We start from the raw sequence: 16,499 nt of genomic DNA, 5'->3' as shown, positions 1-16,499 counted from the left end.
GAGATGTAAGAGCCCCTCTTCAAGTGTAAAGAAACCCCTTTGCTCACGTAACTGAAGTTTTAAGTACCTCTCAGGTCTGGTTTCAAGTCTGGCAATAAAACAGAAGTCTTTCTCGCTGCTCCACATATTGGGTATCCCCGGTGTATTTCCAGCAAATGCAGTTAGCAGCAGCCTCTGAAATTCTGGAGATGAAATGCAGAGGGCCGAATTCAGCCCCACCAGCTCGGTAGCATCTTGTGGGCCCTCGTGTACTCACAGCTGTGGAATGTTCTGGCTCGTCTTGCTGCACGAGAAAGCCTGAGTACTAGAGGAGGTGGAAATCTAAGCTAGAAGGAACTGAGGAGTAAGAGTGATGAAGCAAGAAGACTTGGCAGCTGCTCCATGACCTCCCAGGACTGCTCCGCCATCTGCAGGCTACAGACCACAGAAGCGAGAGTGCGAGGCCCCCTGCAAACTTGCAGTCCAGCTGGGGAGAGAAGATGTACCTCAGAGAAAAGTTAGCATTAATGTGTTTAAGTGACATTTTAAGAGAGCAGTGGAGGAACTGTAGTGGACCCTTGAACAACGTGGGTTTGAACTGTGCCCGGTCTCTTATATGCATTTTTTTTTTTAAGTAAATATAGGACAGTACTGAAAATGTATTTTCTCTTTCTTGAAACTTTCTTCCTTTCTTTTTTAAAAAGATTTATTTATTTGAGAGCAAGAGAGAGCATGTGTGCAGGTACGAGGATTAGGGGCAGAGGGAGAGGGAGAGAGATCCTTAAGCAGACTCCCTGCTGAGTGAGGAACCTAGAGACGGGCTCAATCCCAGGACCTCTGAGATTGTGATCCAAGGCGAAATCAAGAGTTGGGTGCCCAACAGCCTGAGCCACCCAGGAACCCCTTTGAAGATTGTTTTAATAACATTTTCCCCCCTGTAGCTTATTTTATTGTAAGGATACAGTATATAATGCACATAACACAGCCTGGGTATGTGATCAGTTAGGCTTCCCAGCACCAGTCAGCTACCTGTATAGTTAAGTTTTCGGGGAGTCCAGAGTCATACAGGGACTTTTACCTCTGTGGGTGGTCAGGGTCTCCAGCCCCTAAGTTGTTTAAGTGTCAACAGTATTTTATGATAGAAAATTAAAAAAAAAAAAAAAAGACAACCTTCTCAGGTCCCCTCCCTCCTGGGAGCTTTGTACTATCACCTTGCTATCACTCAGTAAACCTTGCTTTGCTGCCCACCAAAAACAAAAACAATAATAAAAACAAAATGAAAGCAAAAAGCCACCTGTCAATAGTCACTGTTCTGCGCTGCCAAAGGAAAGAGCCCTGACTTTCAGTTGTGAGAGCCAGAGAAGAAGCCAGCCTTGACCAGGGGCATGGCCATCATCCTACTGATGAAGGAAGAGGGGTCTTTCTGGGTGGGCAGCATGAAGTGGGCAGAGGGCAGAGAGGGGAGAGTGAAAAGATGTGCTCAGGAGAAGCAGACTATGTGTCGGGATGTTGGGGAAAGCTCAAGCATCTGGACTTCACATTTGACCAATACCCCAAGAGAAGCGGAAGCAAAAACAGCCATTCTTCAAAGTCTGGATTTTGTAATAACTGCTGATAATCTGGGTTTACATACCACAGAGAGTTTAAGTGTATGTTTTATTGTAAAACTTCAAATAAAATATTGTATATACAAGGATACTGAGATATAAACTGTAAAAAAAATCAGAATTTTAAAGACCGACTCTTGTATAAATTCTCTGTTAAGTCTTTTTGTGTCAGATCTTTCTTTCTTTCTTCTTTTTATTTTTAATCACAGAAGGAAATGTTGCCTTATCCAAAGTGCTTTAAAATATCTCACATGGGAAAGTTTCTCAATGAGACAACAATTAGGTAATTCTACTCAGGGTTTGCCTCGCTTCTGTATGCTTGAATTTACGAGAAGCTAAGGGATTCCCGGAAATCTCAACCCCCAGACAGAAACTTCCAAATGCCACCATAAGGTAGGAAAACCGATGGTTTTAGATCCAGGGCTTGGTGTCCGTTTCCGAAGGGTCGGCAGGAGTGAAGCGCGGCTGCCTTGTACTCATACATGTCAAACTGGCTTCTAGCAAACAGACCTTGTGAAAAGGCCCCAGAATCCCTGAAACTGCTTTGCCATCCGAACTCTAAGTTACTGTCTTTTTCTCAATCAACGTTGCAAACGATTCACATTAGAGTTTGCCAACACTGCAAAGTGAGGAATACAAATGGCGCCTCTGGGGAGCTGCCTTGGTGTCTCTAGGCGCTTCTGCCCATGCTGGTCCTGTCCGGGATGACTCGGGTGGGCTCCCTCTATATCCAGACAGCATTTCGGCTCTTTGCCCAGAAGCGGGGCCTGGCCAGCTTCAGAACTGTCTGCCCTGGCCCTGCCCTTTTCGGAAGGCACAGATAGCTCTTGGACAAAGCCCGTTGAGATGGAAGCCCCCACGGAGAACTTCATGTTCTATGGAGGAATGTGTCCCATTGTGAATCCATGTATGTCTTTGTTGCCTGTGGGTATTCCGTAAAAGGCCTGTCTGTACATGCTAATTGATAGGATTGAAGTGTGACAAAGTTGCTGCCTTCTGCTGAAGCCAGGATTAAGAAGTGAGGTTTCCTAGGGCCCAACCAGAGAAGACAAGAGCCTTGACCACCAGGTGTTTGTGGAGAAGGACAGGGAGAGGTGAGCTGGGGTATCAAGTCACGGACCATGGAGAAGAAAAGGCTGGACACGCAGAAAATACCAGCTCCCCTGAGGCCACTATAGGAGATGCGGGTGATGGGGGAGGGGAGAAAAACTTGAATCAGGCTGACAGCACCTGCCCAGGTGCTTCCACGGAAGCTTGGTTCGTCTTCTCCCCTTTCTGGATTCTTCCCTCCCTCTGCTGCAGGTGCCGAGTGCCCCATGCCTCAGTATATTAACCGTGTCTTCTATTGTCTATATACTGATGATGTTTTGACCTCTGGGGACTTGTGACCCTGGAGGGACCAACTCTCCCAGGGCAGGTCGGTTCCTAGAGGTGGTAAACAACTCACCTACAATTGTACTCGTCAAATACAGACCAACCAACCAGAGCCCACACCCAACACTTCCTTGTCTGAGCTTTCATGCTCTGGGCTGCTATCCACCTCTGGCCAGCTACCAGACCACTAGAGACAGCCCCTATGCTCCAGAGCCCCGTGAAATGATTCAAGCTAGCCAGTCCTAACTAGCTTACCCTGCCTTGCTCGTTCTTCCTGCAGAAACTACAATAAAAACTCTCACCCACCCACCAAACTGGTCCCCTTCTCCCTCTTCCTCCTGGCCAGCCCTTTGCTTCCATGTGTGGTCCCTCGCAGTGAGGCACACTCTCTTCTCGTAGGAACTGTGAGTAACAAGCTATCTTTAAAATGGCAGTCATCTCTTACTCTGTTGGATTCACATACCTAAATAACAGTAAAACCTAGGAAAACACTCAGTTCCAAAAATACCTCAAAGGCCAGGGTTCTACCCAAGTCATCCTGTCCCCCGAGTCCCCAAACTCCGAAATCACCCCTGCTGCCAGCACTTATCAAGATGAAGTCTCTCTCAGCATTAGAGACTTCATCTTGATAAGTACGTCAATTTAGTGAGATTAGAGTAAAAATTAAAGTGTAACGTGGAACAGGCAGCAAATACGATCTCTGAAATTGTCTAACGATATCTCTGAATCGTTAAAGCTGAAGTGAAGCCGGAAGTGTTTACTTTGTTAGATACCCAGGGTCTGGCCTGTGAGTAGAAATAAGGTGAAATTAAAAGTAAATTTCAGATCCATAGACCTAGAAAGATCCAGGCCATGAATGGGCTGGACTTGGTTGGCAATCTTGAGAGATGCAAGGCGAGAAAAGCCGAATGTTGATTGGGTGATTCCTCTGTGCCAGGACTGGTCATGAGGAATCAATCACTTAATCCTCCAACAACACTGCCGAAAGGAACTTACTCAAGGTCACAGGACTAGCTAAGCAACAGAGATGGGGTTCAAATTCAGGTCAGGTGGCTCCAGAACCTGGGCTTCCAGCCACTTTTCTACCTTGTATAGCTGAGCGAGCCCTGTTTGGGGGCCAGACAGACGCATGTACCAATTTGACCTTACCAATTCTCAGTGGTTCAATTTTGAGTTTGGAACTTGTTGAGCTATGGTATAAGGGTTCATTGACAACATAAGGGGGGTTAATCCTTATTCAACAAGGCTCTTTTGAGGATAAAATAAGTGGTAGATAAATATCAGTGCCCCTTTTCAGTTCTAAGCTAGACATAGCCAGTCATGGCATTATTATGCTTCATGAGTGATTTCCTTGTTACTCATACCTCAAGTGTTCTACGTGAGTCGATTTAGGGAACTGGAAAATGTGTCATGAGCAAGTCACCCCTCTGAGGAGGTGTGCAGGCAAGCCGGGATGACATTCAGCCAGCAGGCTTCAGTATACCCACAGCAGTTGTTATCATATGCAGCATGGTGGTTTGGGTTGGTCATTAGCTGTTTCCCTGAGACTCCATCCCCACCACAGTCCTGTCACACCACATAACCCAGCTTGAGGCTCCAGGGTGCTGTCATTGGCTCAGCTGCCCATCTGTTTGAGCCCACGCTGGTGGTTAAACATCCCCAATATCACCACTGTGGGCCAAAGCAGAAGAAAGGCTACTCTGTGGTCCTCAGCTGAAGACCCCAAGTCTTGGGTTGGTGCCAACCAAAGCCGGAAGCCTGTGCTGGGCCAACTGCCCTCTTCTTCTGTGCTTAGGGATCAAAGAGAGAAAGAGGACAAGCAATGGTTTTCCTCCCTCTGCCCTCCCCTCTCCTCATTCTCACCTTTGAAAGAACCACCTAAGAGGCAGAGTAACATTTTTAGATCCTTCACAAAATGAAGATGTCCATGTTTATGAAAATATTATTCCAAAGCAGATGTGGCCACATTAAGCTGACTCGAGAGATACAATCACCTCTCTCTGGGCTTAGGCCAAATCGCATGTGGCTTCTCTGAACTGAAACTGCTCGCATTTGGAAGGGGCACTCCTTGAAAATACCTCACCTAGAATCCCATCTGTCCTGGGACCATCCAGCCTCACTCATGTTGACTATCAGTCCAGATACAATCGGCTTCGGTTAGATCTTTTGAAAACAGTTTCTTGTGAGCTTGGCCACAAAGCCAGGAGGCATCTTAACAATCATATTTGAGCTGTATCTTGGAGCATGGGTAGGTCACTTTGGAGTTAGAGCCAAGAGTTTATGCACTTTGCTGTGGGCATCTGGGAGAAGGCTTCTGAGATCTGGTGAACTCAGGCGAAGATAGTTCATGAACTGTATTTATCACACCACTTTGAAAGAGAAACACTGGGGTCATAGTTCATTTTATTTATAGTAATTACCTAGCTTTCCACGAAATTCCTCCTGTGTAATCTAGATCTGCTGTCTCCAAAAATCCTATAAAGTCCCCTTACACAGAAGAGGCATTGAGTGCCTCAGTTACCAATGGAATGAAAATACCATCATTCCCTCTGGTGTCCTGCCCTATCAAATTGCTTGCAACTGAGAAATCATAAGCAAATCCGTTAATGTTTTCAGGGAAATAGGAATCCTTTTAAATTATTTGGACCTTTTCAAGAGGTAAGATTGGTTAACCTTATCCGCATCCCCAGTACACCAAGAAGCTTAGAAGTGGGGATGATCAGTTTCTGGGTACAGGCTTGTTGTTTACATGCATTGGAAGAACTAGAAATGGCCTGAAGGGATCCTCTAGCCTGTTTTGTCCCAAAGGCTGTGTCTCAGGATGTCAATAGAGGTGACTCATTAAAATAGCGGTTTTGATCCCTTAAAGTTTAGAGCAGTGATTTGTTGAGCAGTGAGGGGTGTGTGCTTACTGTAGGGCATTCACGGATTTTTAACAGACTGACGTTTGTGACCAGGTGATGATCTGTTACACAACAGGTTCTCCGGAGAAAAAGCCCTTCCTTGCAGTATCTGCTGATGTCTGTGCTATAAATATTCTCCCTGGGGTTTAAGCTACCAACCCAGCATCAGTGATCTCGAAGCTGGTTGTCTGGACCACTCACAATACAGACGGTAGATGTAAGTGACCTCGAGAGCCAGCATAAAAGCAAGATGTAATGAAGGAATTCAGAAGGATTGTTTGGGTAATTATCATCTTTGTCTTTAATATAATTTAGTTCCATGTAGGTTCTAGAATTTATTCTTTTTTTTTAAGATTTGATTTAGGGGCGCCTGGGTGGCTCAGTGAATTAAGCCTCTGCCTTCTGCTCAGATCATGATCTCAGGGTCCTGGGATCGAGCCCCGAATCGGGATCCCTGCTCAGCGGGGAGCCTGCTTCTCCCCTCCCCCCGCCCCCCGCCTGCCTCTCTGCCTACTTGTGATCTCTGTCAAATAATAAAAATGCACCAGCTCAGTGGTGGAGCCTGATCTCTGTCAAATATTAAAAAAAAGAAATCAAATATTTTTAAAAAAGAAATCAAATATTAAAAAAAAGATTTGATTTATTTATTTGACAGAGATCACAAGTAGGCAGAGAGGCAGACAGAGGTGGCGGGGGGAGGGGGGGGAGCAGGCTCCCCGCCGAGCAGGGATCCTGATTCCGGGCTCGATCCCAGGACCCTGAGATCATGATCTGAGCAGAAGGCAGAGGCTCAACCGACTTAGCCACCCAGGCACCCCATAGAATTTAATTTTTAATACTGACCATGTTTAATAATTCGCTCACAAAATTCCTAACAATGTAACGATTGGAATTTGCAAGCTGGAGCAAGCTGGCTCCAGCACACCTGTGTTTATGATTCCCAAAGGGGTTGGGTGGGTGGGGTGGATGTTAGGTGGCACTCTCCAGAATGATTTGACCCCAGACCTTTCTTCAAATAGGATTTTATAGGATTTGTGTTCTGTGGATCACACTTTGGAAACTGCTGGTCTAGTTCAACCTTGTCATTTCTGCACCCCCTTTGTTTTTCTCCATTTTCAAAGCTCGTATATTTTCCTGTCTACTAGCTGGGAGCTTAACATACCACACTTTCACTTAATTCAATTCAATAAATATTTATTGGACTAGCAAAACATTATGCTAATCCTACAGAAATTCTAGATGATTCAGAGTTCCTGCTCTTGGAGGGTAAGTTGTGGGACACATCTACAAGGAACTACTGGAGAAGGCAACGTCTGGTTAGGACGCTAGCAAAGGTATAAGCAAGTCACTTTTGGAGGCCAGAGAGAAACAAAGTCATATCCAGTTGTTAACGGTAGGAGGTAATCAATTCCAAAGTGGGGCCAGAGTTTCAGCTGTGTGCCTTGTGCCTGGGGCTGGAAGAAGTACAGGTGGACAGAGTGGCAGGCTCGGGCTCTTCTGGTACAAAATGTGCCTATTGACTCATTCATTACTTCTTCAGCAGACAAGGGTGGGAGGTCTTGGTATTAGGCCAGTATAAAGTCGATCTAGTCAAAAATTTGCATTTTTAAATCACCAGCTAGACTGAGTTATTTGTGCACATATTACTTAACTCTTTGGGTTTTCTCTTCTGTGAACTGTCCCCTGGTAGCCTTTGTCCACTTTTCTATGGGTTTTCCTTTTCGTTCCCCTGCCCCTTTGCTGGGGTTGCTTGTGTGTTCCATTATTAAGTTTCAGCTGTTTAAAATACTTTCTCCCCACCTGTCACCCATGCTTCCTTGGTCCGTTGTGTCTTCCAGAGGCAATACAGTGGAGTGGTGGAGCCTGAGGGTTCTCAAGCTAGGGCTCATCTCTAGGGCTCATCTCTTGCTCCTGCACTCCATGTGTGTCCTAGGACAAGTTACTGAGCTGATCTGTGCCTGAGGCCCCATCTGTCAGATGAATGGTAACCCCTGCCTCATGGGAGAAGTAGTAAGAGCGGATGAATAAATACCCTTTAGGAATTTTGCTTAGTGAATATGAGCCTTTATCAGTTAACTTAGTACTCTGTACTGTCTCAATTTCATTTATACTTAAAAATAATAATTATAGGGGTGCCTGGGTGGCTGAGTCAGTTAAGCATCTGGAAACTGGAAAGTCCAAGACCAAGGCACCAGCAAATCTAATGCCTTGTGAGGGCCCTCTTACTGGTTTGCAGATGACAATTTTCTTGCCATATCCTCCCATGCTAGAAGGAGGGGTTGGGCTAGCTCTCTTCCTTCTCTCACAAAGACACTAATCCCATCATGGAGGCTCCACCTTCACGACCTCCTTCCTTCCCAAAGGCCCCACCTCTAAATACCATCACATTAGGGCTTTAACACATGAATTTCAGAGGTAACAAACCTTCGGTCCATAGTCATATGTTATTTCAATGAAATAAAAATGAGATTTTCTCTAGTCATACATTTTTTTAAATATGAGTGCTTCAAAAATTCAACATAGTTTTCTTATGTTATTTCTTATTTATATTATTTCTTATTTTATTCTTTATCTTATTTTATTTATAGGTACCTAAGCTAGGAAGAAGTTAACATGGCTCAATTCATGTCCCATAGTGAGTTAACACCGCCTTGAGGCCTGACTGACTATGGGAGTATGTTTGTCTGAGAGACACATCACAGGGGTAATAGGGATTCTCATTCCTCAGTCATCATTTAGTTCTTTATGTACATGTTCCAAGAGTTACCTTATCAAGGGCTGCGAAGAGGCTTACATTTACTGTGGAATTATTCCATTTATTTTTACTTTTGTGGACCAAATTGTAACCATTGGTCAGTTATCTACATGGCTTGGTAACCAATGAAATTCAACAATCTTAGTGGCCCTCCATTATAAAGAATTGCATAATAGTCCATGAAATTACAATTCTGCACTACATTCTTGAAACAGGTCTAAAAGCCACAAAATGAAAGCAAATGGCAAGTGTGAGTTTAGAACAGTAGACCTGTGAAGCCATGTTCCTGAGGTCAGGAAGTGAGGGTTTGCAGTGGAACTCACAGACTTGAGAGGGCTTCAGAACAGGGAACCCAAGTAGCCCCCATTTCCAGCTTAGATTTATGTTCTGTTCAAACAAAATACCTTGCTTTCTGAATGCTGCTTTGGCTTAATTTCAGTGAAGTAGCAATTCTTAATCCAAAACAATCAAGAAGAATTTGTTCAGTGGTCAAACAGCATTTTTCTGAGTGCTTGGGAATCATGAACGTCGACTGTGGCAAAATATTCGTTAGCAAACAAGGCAGAGAAAATGAATGGAAATGCCAGATGATGCCAGGGTCAGCCCCAATGGCCCTGAAGCCAACTGAGACGCCAGTAAAATATGTGTCTTGATTTCCCCAGCTGTAAAACTGGAACATAATACAGCTTTATGCTGACATCTAAAATTGTACTCTAACAGGTATGTGTATGTACCCATGTGTACACGATTCGTCCACTTCCAACTGCTATGCCATTCTAGTCCAAATGTAGCAGATAAAACTTTGACTAATTCTCAACTTCTCAAGCACATATTATTCACTACCTCATCTGTCTCTGAAGCACTTTGTCTACATCTTCATTATGTATTTGTCACATTCTGTCATAGTAAGTAATTTACCCATCTTTCTTCCCAGATAGACTTTAATTCCTTGGGGGTAGAGACTCTGTCTTTGTCTTTATATTTTCAAAGCCAAATGCCATATAGTAGGCATATATTAGGCACTATACAATGTTTAAAGAATAAAGATATAAATCAATGACTAAAGTCTACCTATATTCTAATCATGCTGTTACGAGCTACTTTGAAAGAGTAAATATGTCATTCACCACAAAGAGATTGAAAGCAGGTGTGTGGTACAATGTTAGAAGAGAGGGTACAGCAGAGGGTATGCTTTCCTGGAAGGCAAAGGGGAAAAAATATACATGTACATCATCATTTTTATGTTTAGAAGAAATTGAGGGTAATTTCCATTCCAAACATTTCTTATCTAAATTCCTGGTGACCAAGGTACTTGGAATATCAAAGGCAGTACAAGTTTGCATTTAAAATACATTCCTAAAGGTCTTAGGGATATTAATAAGGTCACAAAAAAGGCTAGCAACACAGGTCAATTTCAGTTTTCTCTTTTGTCTACAAAACTTCTCTCTCTGAGAAGAAATCATTTGACTTCTTACCTACCTTATACCACTAACCTCCTAAGTCTACTGGATACACATTTATTTCAAATTAATTTAACGAAAAATATAGACAGGAATTTATTTTATCCATGAATTCAATTAAGCTGACTACTACTCATTAATACAATAGCAACTTGAAAGGAGAATTTAGATTACTAATGGCATATGCACAAGCCTATCTGTTGAAAGGGACTTGCACTTACAGTGAGAGGAAAAACATCTTTGTTTCTCAAGCCAGGAGGAAGGAACTAATTTGAATTGATGGGATAATTTTAGGAATGGGTCTTTGGACAATTGGGTATAATTGGTTAATATTTTTAGAGAGTTGGGTATAATTGGTTAATAATTTTTAACAAAAATGAATCCCCGGGCTGGATAATAATTTTTCCTTTAGTCTGAGATGCAGTACCAACAATTTTGTGTGGCTTGTTCATCAAGGGGATGGCCATGGGGGAGTAGGGGAGTGCAGCAAGGGGAGGCCAGGGCTACAGTAGCAGACACCTGCCACACAGCATTTTAGAATATTTGAAGATCAAGGTCTTAGGACCCAAGAGAAGTAGTAGATGAAGTCAAGATCATGATTAATGAGGGCAGGTACTTTTATTTCCTTGATGTAATGACATCATTTATGAAAAAACTGTGAGGATATTCTATAGGGACCAGTCCTTAAGGACATAGAGGAGAGAAGGGTGGTACTTGGGAAATGGGCAGGGAAAGGGGACTTAACTTTAGGGAATCAGTTGAATGTCTTTTGCCCCCACATTTGGGGATGATTTGAAAAGTAGGACGAACACTATGAATAGTAGCCCTTGAATTTCCAGGAGGAACCGAGAGTTCCACCCAACATGAGGTGAAGCTTTGCAGTATGACAGGAGCTTTGCTCTTCCCACTGCAATACAATTCTGTTTTGTTAAGATTCTGCTGACCTTCTGAATGGGAACATCAAGCTGCTGGTCTTTCTAGATATCATCTGCCAAACCACTGTCATCTCTTGAGCAAGATTGTTTCCCCTAAGTTAAGACAGCACCAAGCTTAGGAGCTCTCTAGGCATCTAGACACATAGAAACGGGGGGATGAGCTTCCACAGCTGGTCCTAGTTGAGAACTAAGAGATAGTGTATCCCTATTACATTCTCAGGAAGACCTCAATACTTGAGATAACTTAGATGAGTTCTTGCAACTGAAGAAATCACCACCAGAACATTCATTTTTGTGTCCTCATATCTTGGCCCCATTCCTGGGGTCTAAATTACCTTTGTTGACTAAAACTAGTCTAACTATAACTGACTTTCCCTAACTGTTTTTGCCTTTTTGTCAAAGGTTTCATCCCTTTGACATCTCAACTACTAGAAACTGTTGCCACTGCTAGTGATGATGGCCAAGATGCTTTAATTAAACAACATTTAAAGTTTTCAGTCCTTTACTTCATAACAACCAGGTGAGGCGGGTGAGTAGATCTGATTGTATATTCCAGCTTAGGGAGCATTCCAAATTGTTTGAGGCTGTCTAGGCACTTGAATTATATTGAGGTGAAGACAAATATACTTCCTTGCTTTGCTTCAAAGTCCTGCACTGGAAAAAAATAAAAGAAAAAGACTTCAAAAAATTTCCCCTACCTTTCTAACTTTTGAAATATCCTAATCTATTCATATCTCCCTGAGATAGTTCAAATTCACATAATTCTAAAATCGCCTATTAAAACACTTTTTAAAATTAGATCTCTCCAGATTGGTATTGCCATAGAGCTAGGGCTCAACCTCTGTCAACCATGTTTGCTGCCACATCCCCTGGAACAATGCCCGGCATCCACTATGAAGTGAGTGAATGAAAAAAAAAAACGTTAGAATTTCTTTCCTTTTTCTTTTTTAATTAAAGTTTGATCTCACAAACCCAAGTGGCTCAGTTCAGAGTTGTTAGGTTGGAAAGCTATATACTTATTCCACTTATTCTGCCATTTTTCTAATCCCTTTGGGAATTCTCATATTGAAATTCCTGTCCTAGACCAAGGCATGTGGTTTTGAAGGATTTATTGGTGGCAAACTTTGCTTTTGCAAGAGCATCTGCTATTTAGAAAATGCAAAAGGCATCTGGAACCCAGTCTGATAAATAAGTTGAGTAATCTAACTTTATAATCTCATTCATATGTGATTAGAAACCGACAAGATTAATTTTCTGATGCATTTCATAAACTATATCTCAAAACAATCCCAAGATGGGAATTTCACAGATGTTTTGAAGAATCGTGGTACCACAGGAATAAATGTATACTCTAGAGGACAAACACTTTCAATGGAATGGCATTGCTTTTATGCTTCTTAAAAAAAAAAAAATCTCGTAAAGTTTTGCCACATCAGGGAAACAAAATTCCAAGTGGTTCTTGTTTCATATTCACAGGCAATGCCTGGAGATTATTTGGAGCCTCGTGTTGCTGAGCCTATCCCTTTGGTCACCTGGACCAGTGCTCCCAAGAGCCATGATGAGTTTGAATTTGCGGTCAGTCCTTCCGCATGCCAGAAGGGATGGTGTTACTGCCTTTGCTTCTTTAGTCAATTATGTTTTCACTGGAATTAAAATAATAAGCTTCTGTGCTGCCTATTAACTTCCTACATGCTGAGATGAGAATAGTTTGAAGCTGTGGAAAAATGCTGATATACTTAAAATAAAGAACAAAAATAGCCATATAAACAAACCTCAGGGAATTTTAACCAAGAAACTACCGCCAAATAAATCTTCGGCCAGTGAAAATGCTGAATATTTTATTTCAAAAAGGAACTGTATTTTTAGTCTCTGCCATGCTTGTCAACACTTAATTGCAATAACAAACATCACCATTCATAAAAAAAGATGGAAGCAACCGTTTTCACAAACCCTATCAGCCTCTCTATGCAGCTGCGGAAGCAGAGAGATGTACAGTTAAGTAAGGTTGACCGGAGATCGCAAGCATCTTGTCGGGGCATTTGCAGTTCAAGACAAAGAATAAGAAAACAAACAGCTCCTTTGAGGCCAGTTTGATGAAAATTGCTGGTTTCCATGGTGCCCTTCCCACAAGAACAAAAGATGGACTGAAAGCTAAAGGCAAACACTGGTCATGTTTCATGGTACTTCATTAGTGTTTTCTTCTCTATTTTCCCCGTTAGTGTTCGTTTCATTGAGCGCACTGTTGTGAGGTGGACGTCTGAAGCTGCCAGTCAAATAATTCAGGCAACAAGGCTAGTAGGATAAGTATCATAAATGTGTTCCACATTATAAAACAATACACATTTACCTTAGACAAGTAGGAAAGGAAATCAACAACCAAGAAGAAAATAAAAGTTACCCATGTTCCCACTATTCAGAAATAATCCCTGTTAAAATTCTGATGCACTGCCTTCTCATTTTCTTTAACTGCATTATGGAGAAATAATTGAAGATAAAGTGGGTACCAGACATGTAGTTTTCTATTTTGGTTTTTTTTTTCCCTTTAGTTTATTATGAACCTTTGTCCATGTTAGTGAATAGTCTTCAGAAAGGTGATTTTTAAAGGCTGTGTGATAGCCTTCTGTGCATGACCACATGCACAGAACTTAAATTTGTCATTGAAATTCCCATTGAGAGTTATGTTTTACATATCCATAATGAGCACTTTGCCCCATAACATGTTGTATTCTATTACAATTATTTCCCCAGTATACATTCTTTGAAGTGAGATTCCTAGCTTAGAGGGATTATTTGCATACTTTTAATTAACATATTTTTGGTTAAAAATAAATACCTCTACTAATACATTGAAATATGCTAGAATAATCCCCCTTACTAACTTTTCTTTCAAAAATAAACATTATACACTTGGGCCTTGAGTTTATTAGTCCCATCACTATCAGGCAAACTGTGCAAAACCAAATGTGATGTACAGGTTCACCAAGATGGATGGTTTATCTCTCACCCCACTACCCGCCAGGGGAAATAGGGCTGGACTAGCTAAGAGGTTCAAATGTGAAAGCACAAAGCATGGTGAACATGTTTGGAGTGCCTGCCAAGACCATCTCTTACCTTACAAGTACCTTTTATAGACTGTCCAAGAGTAGGGTTTGGCAACTATTTTTATAATAGTAGATCAGGGACATCTGACTCAACCTGAAGAATTCAGATCTGAATCACAAAAATTTAACTTAAGTGACAAAGACACTCTTGTTCCGTGGATGTTTCTTTAATCCAGAAGACTGGATTAGAGCAGGCTTTTGGGGCCATAAGGACTGGTGTGTAAACGGAGAGAGCCAGTCTTCCAAGGGAAGCCAGAGGATGGAAGCACAGAGGGAAGTAGAGGTGAGAGTTCATCATGGTGGGGTTTGAGGAGGTGGGAAGAAGAGAGAGTGAACAAGCATTGAGTTCTCAACCGCTGTGGATTTCCTATGTATACATTTTCAGCTTCATGAAATAGTCCATTGTTTTTGCAATAGCTCCCCCTTTACTCAAGCTGCCTGAAACGGGTTTCTGTTTCTTATAACCAAATTGACCGAAACAATGCAATGATGTTGACCAATCTTCCTCCACGGGTGTGTCAGGCACAGGCCCTTGGTTTAGGTGGCCTGGGTGCTGGTCAATACGTTTTAAAGAAGAAGGAAAAACTAAAACAAGAATGTGTAACTGCTGAATATACCTTAATTTGAAAATGTTCTTCTTTTTCCTATGGATAAGTCATATTGGTCAGACCACAAGCTGACATGTGAATTTATTCCCACCAAATGAGTCAGTTGAAAAAAAAAACCTCCAAAAAAAAAAAACAAAAAAAAAAAACAAAAAGCAAAAACCAAACACCTCCCAATTGTTCTGAAGGATAAAAAAGGAGATAGTTGGTCCTATCAGCTTGTACCAACAAAAAATAACCCCCCAAATCTGGCTTCCAATATATTTAAAACAATGATATTAGCTATTTCTGCTACCCCAGTGGGAACAGAGTTTTAATAAACTGCATACTGTCTGGAATGGTATGATTTTTTAACCTGGCAGGAGGTTGAAAAGTACTTGTTATATAGTCCAGAGTTGAAATAGTCAGAGCAAGTTTCTTTTTCATTCACACTTTCCTGAGAAGGTCTCTGTGAGTAGAAGACAAGGAACCTCGGTCTGAGTAGCTGAGACACACTTTTGAGGGATGTCAACTTCCCAGGACCTCAAATGCTATTGAATAATCTTTTTACTTGTCCTCAGATGAGATTCTAAGGAGACTGGAGTGTCTTGGTTTTGTTTTTGTTTTTTGCTTCTATTTTGGAAGGGCCATGTGTTGGTGTTGGGAGGATGATGTGTTTGAGGAACAAATACCTAAGGGACAGAGCATGGACATACACAGACGCTGTCGCTTCTTCTCTGTTTTCTTCTGAAGTTCAAGTTCTGTAGTATGTTAGGTCTGATTTCTTGGGAAAACCCCATCTTGGCTGGATCCCTCAGGAGCTAAAAGAGATGCTGAAAGAACCATATTTCGGTTTCCCCAAACTCTGTACTGAGAGGAGTTCATTCTGTGTCCCACTGAAGCTTTCTTGTGGAGTGTCACCCTTGCTCACCTGTGTGTATGAGAAGCACAGCTGAATGTAACAGCCCTGGGGTCTTGAGCTGGTCACTCAAAGGAGCTTAAACTAAAACTACTGGTGCCTCAGCTGTGTGAGTGAATTTGGGTATGCAAACCCATGAGACATTTGTGGGGGATCACCAAAAATGTTTGGGTGGCATTTGAAGGTGCCCAAGTTCTTCCACGGGTTGGGAGGGGCAATAACTGATTACATTTGGATTTCTACTATAACCGTCACAACATCCATGTTCACCCCAGGGGAGGTTGGCACTAGAGAGAGACAAAGGCAGTGACATTGTATGCATCTTAAATTCATTGTAATGGGCTGCTGTTGACTGATGGTGTCCCCCTAAAATTCTAATGTTAAACCTAATCTTCCGTGTCATGGTATTTGGAGGTGGGTCCGTGAGGTTGGAGCCCTGATGCTAGACTGAATGCCCTTACAAGGAGACATGGAGCTCCCCTGATCAGTCTCTTGGCCAGTGAGGAACCAAGGAGAAGGTGGCTGTCTACAAGCCAGGATGCTGGCCTTCACCAGATGTTGGATCTGCTGGCACTTTAATCTTAGACTTCCCAGTCTCCACAACTATGAGAAATACATTTCTGCTTTCCAAGTCACCCAGTCTATGGTACTGTATTTGTTATGGTAGCTCAAACTGACTAAGACACGGGCGCTGAAGTAATTTTTATTCGCCACCCTCTGCTCGTCAGAAACAATTGGGAAACTACCCCGACCCATAGTTTCAAGATGTTTGTAAATCTTTTTTTTCTTGATCATTGATACTTCATATTCTAAGAGTATTTTTTTGTCTCTGACTCATCTTCTAATCAAGTGTCCAGTGCCTATCTGAATTTATGATTCCGA

Source organism: Lutra lutra, chromosome 6 (genome assembly GCF_902655055.1).
Source record: "Lutra lutra chromosome 6, mLutLut1.2, whole genome shotgun sequence".
Classification (NCBI taxonomy): Eukaryota; Metazoa; Chordata; class Mammalia; order Carnivora; family Mustelidae; genus Lutra; species Lutra lutra.
This window is presented reverse-complemented; position numbering follows the sequence as displayed.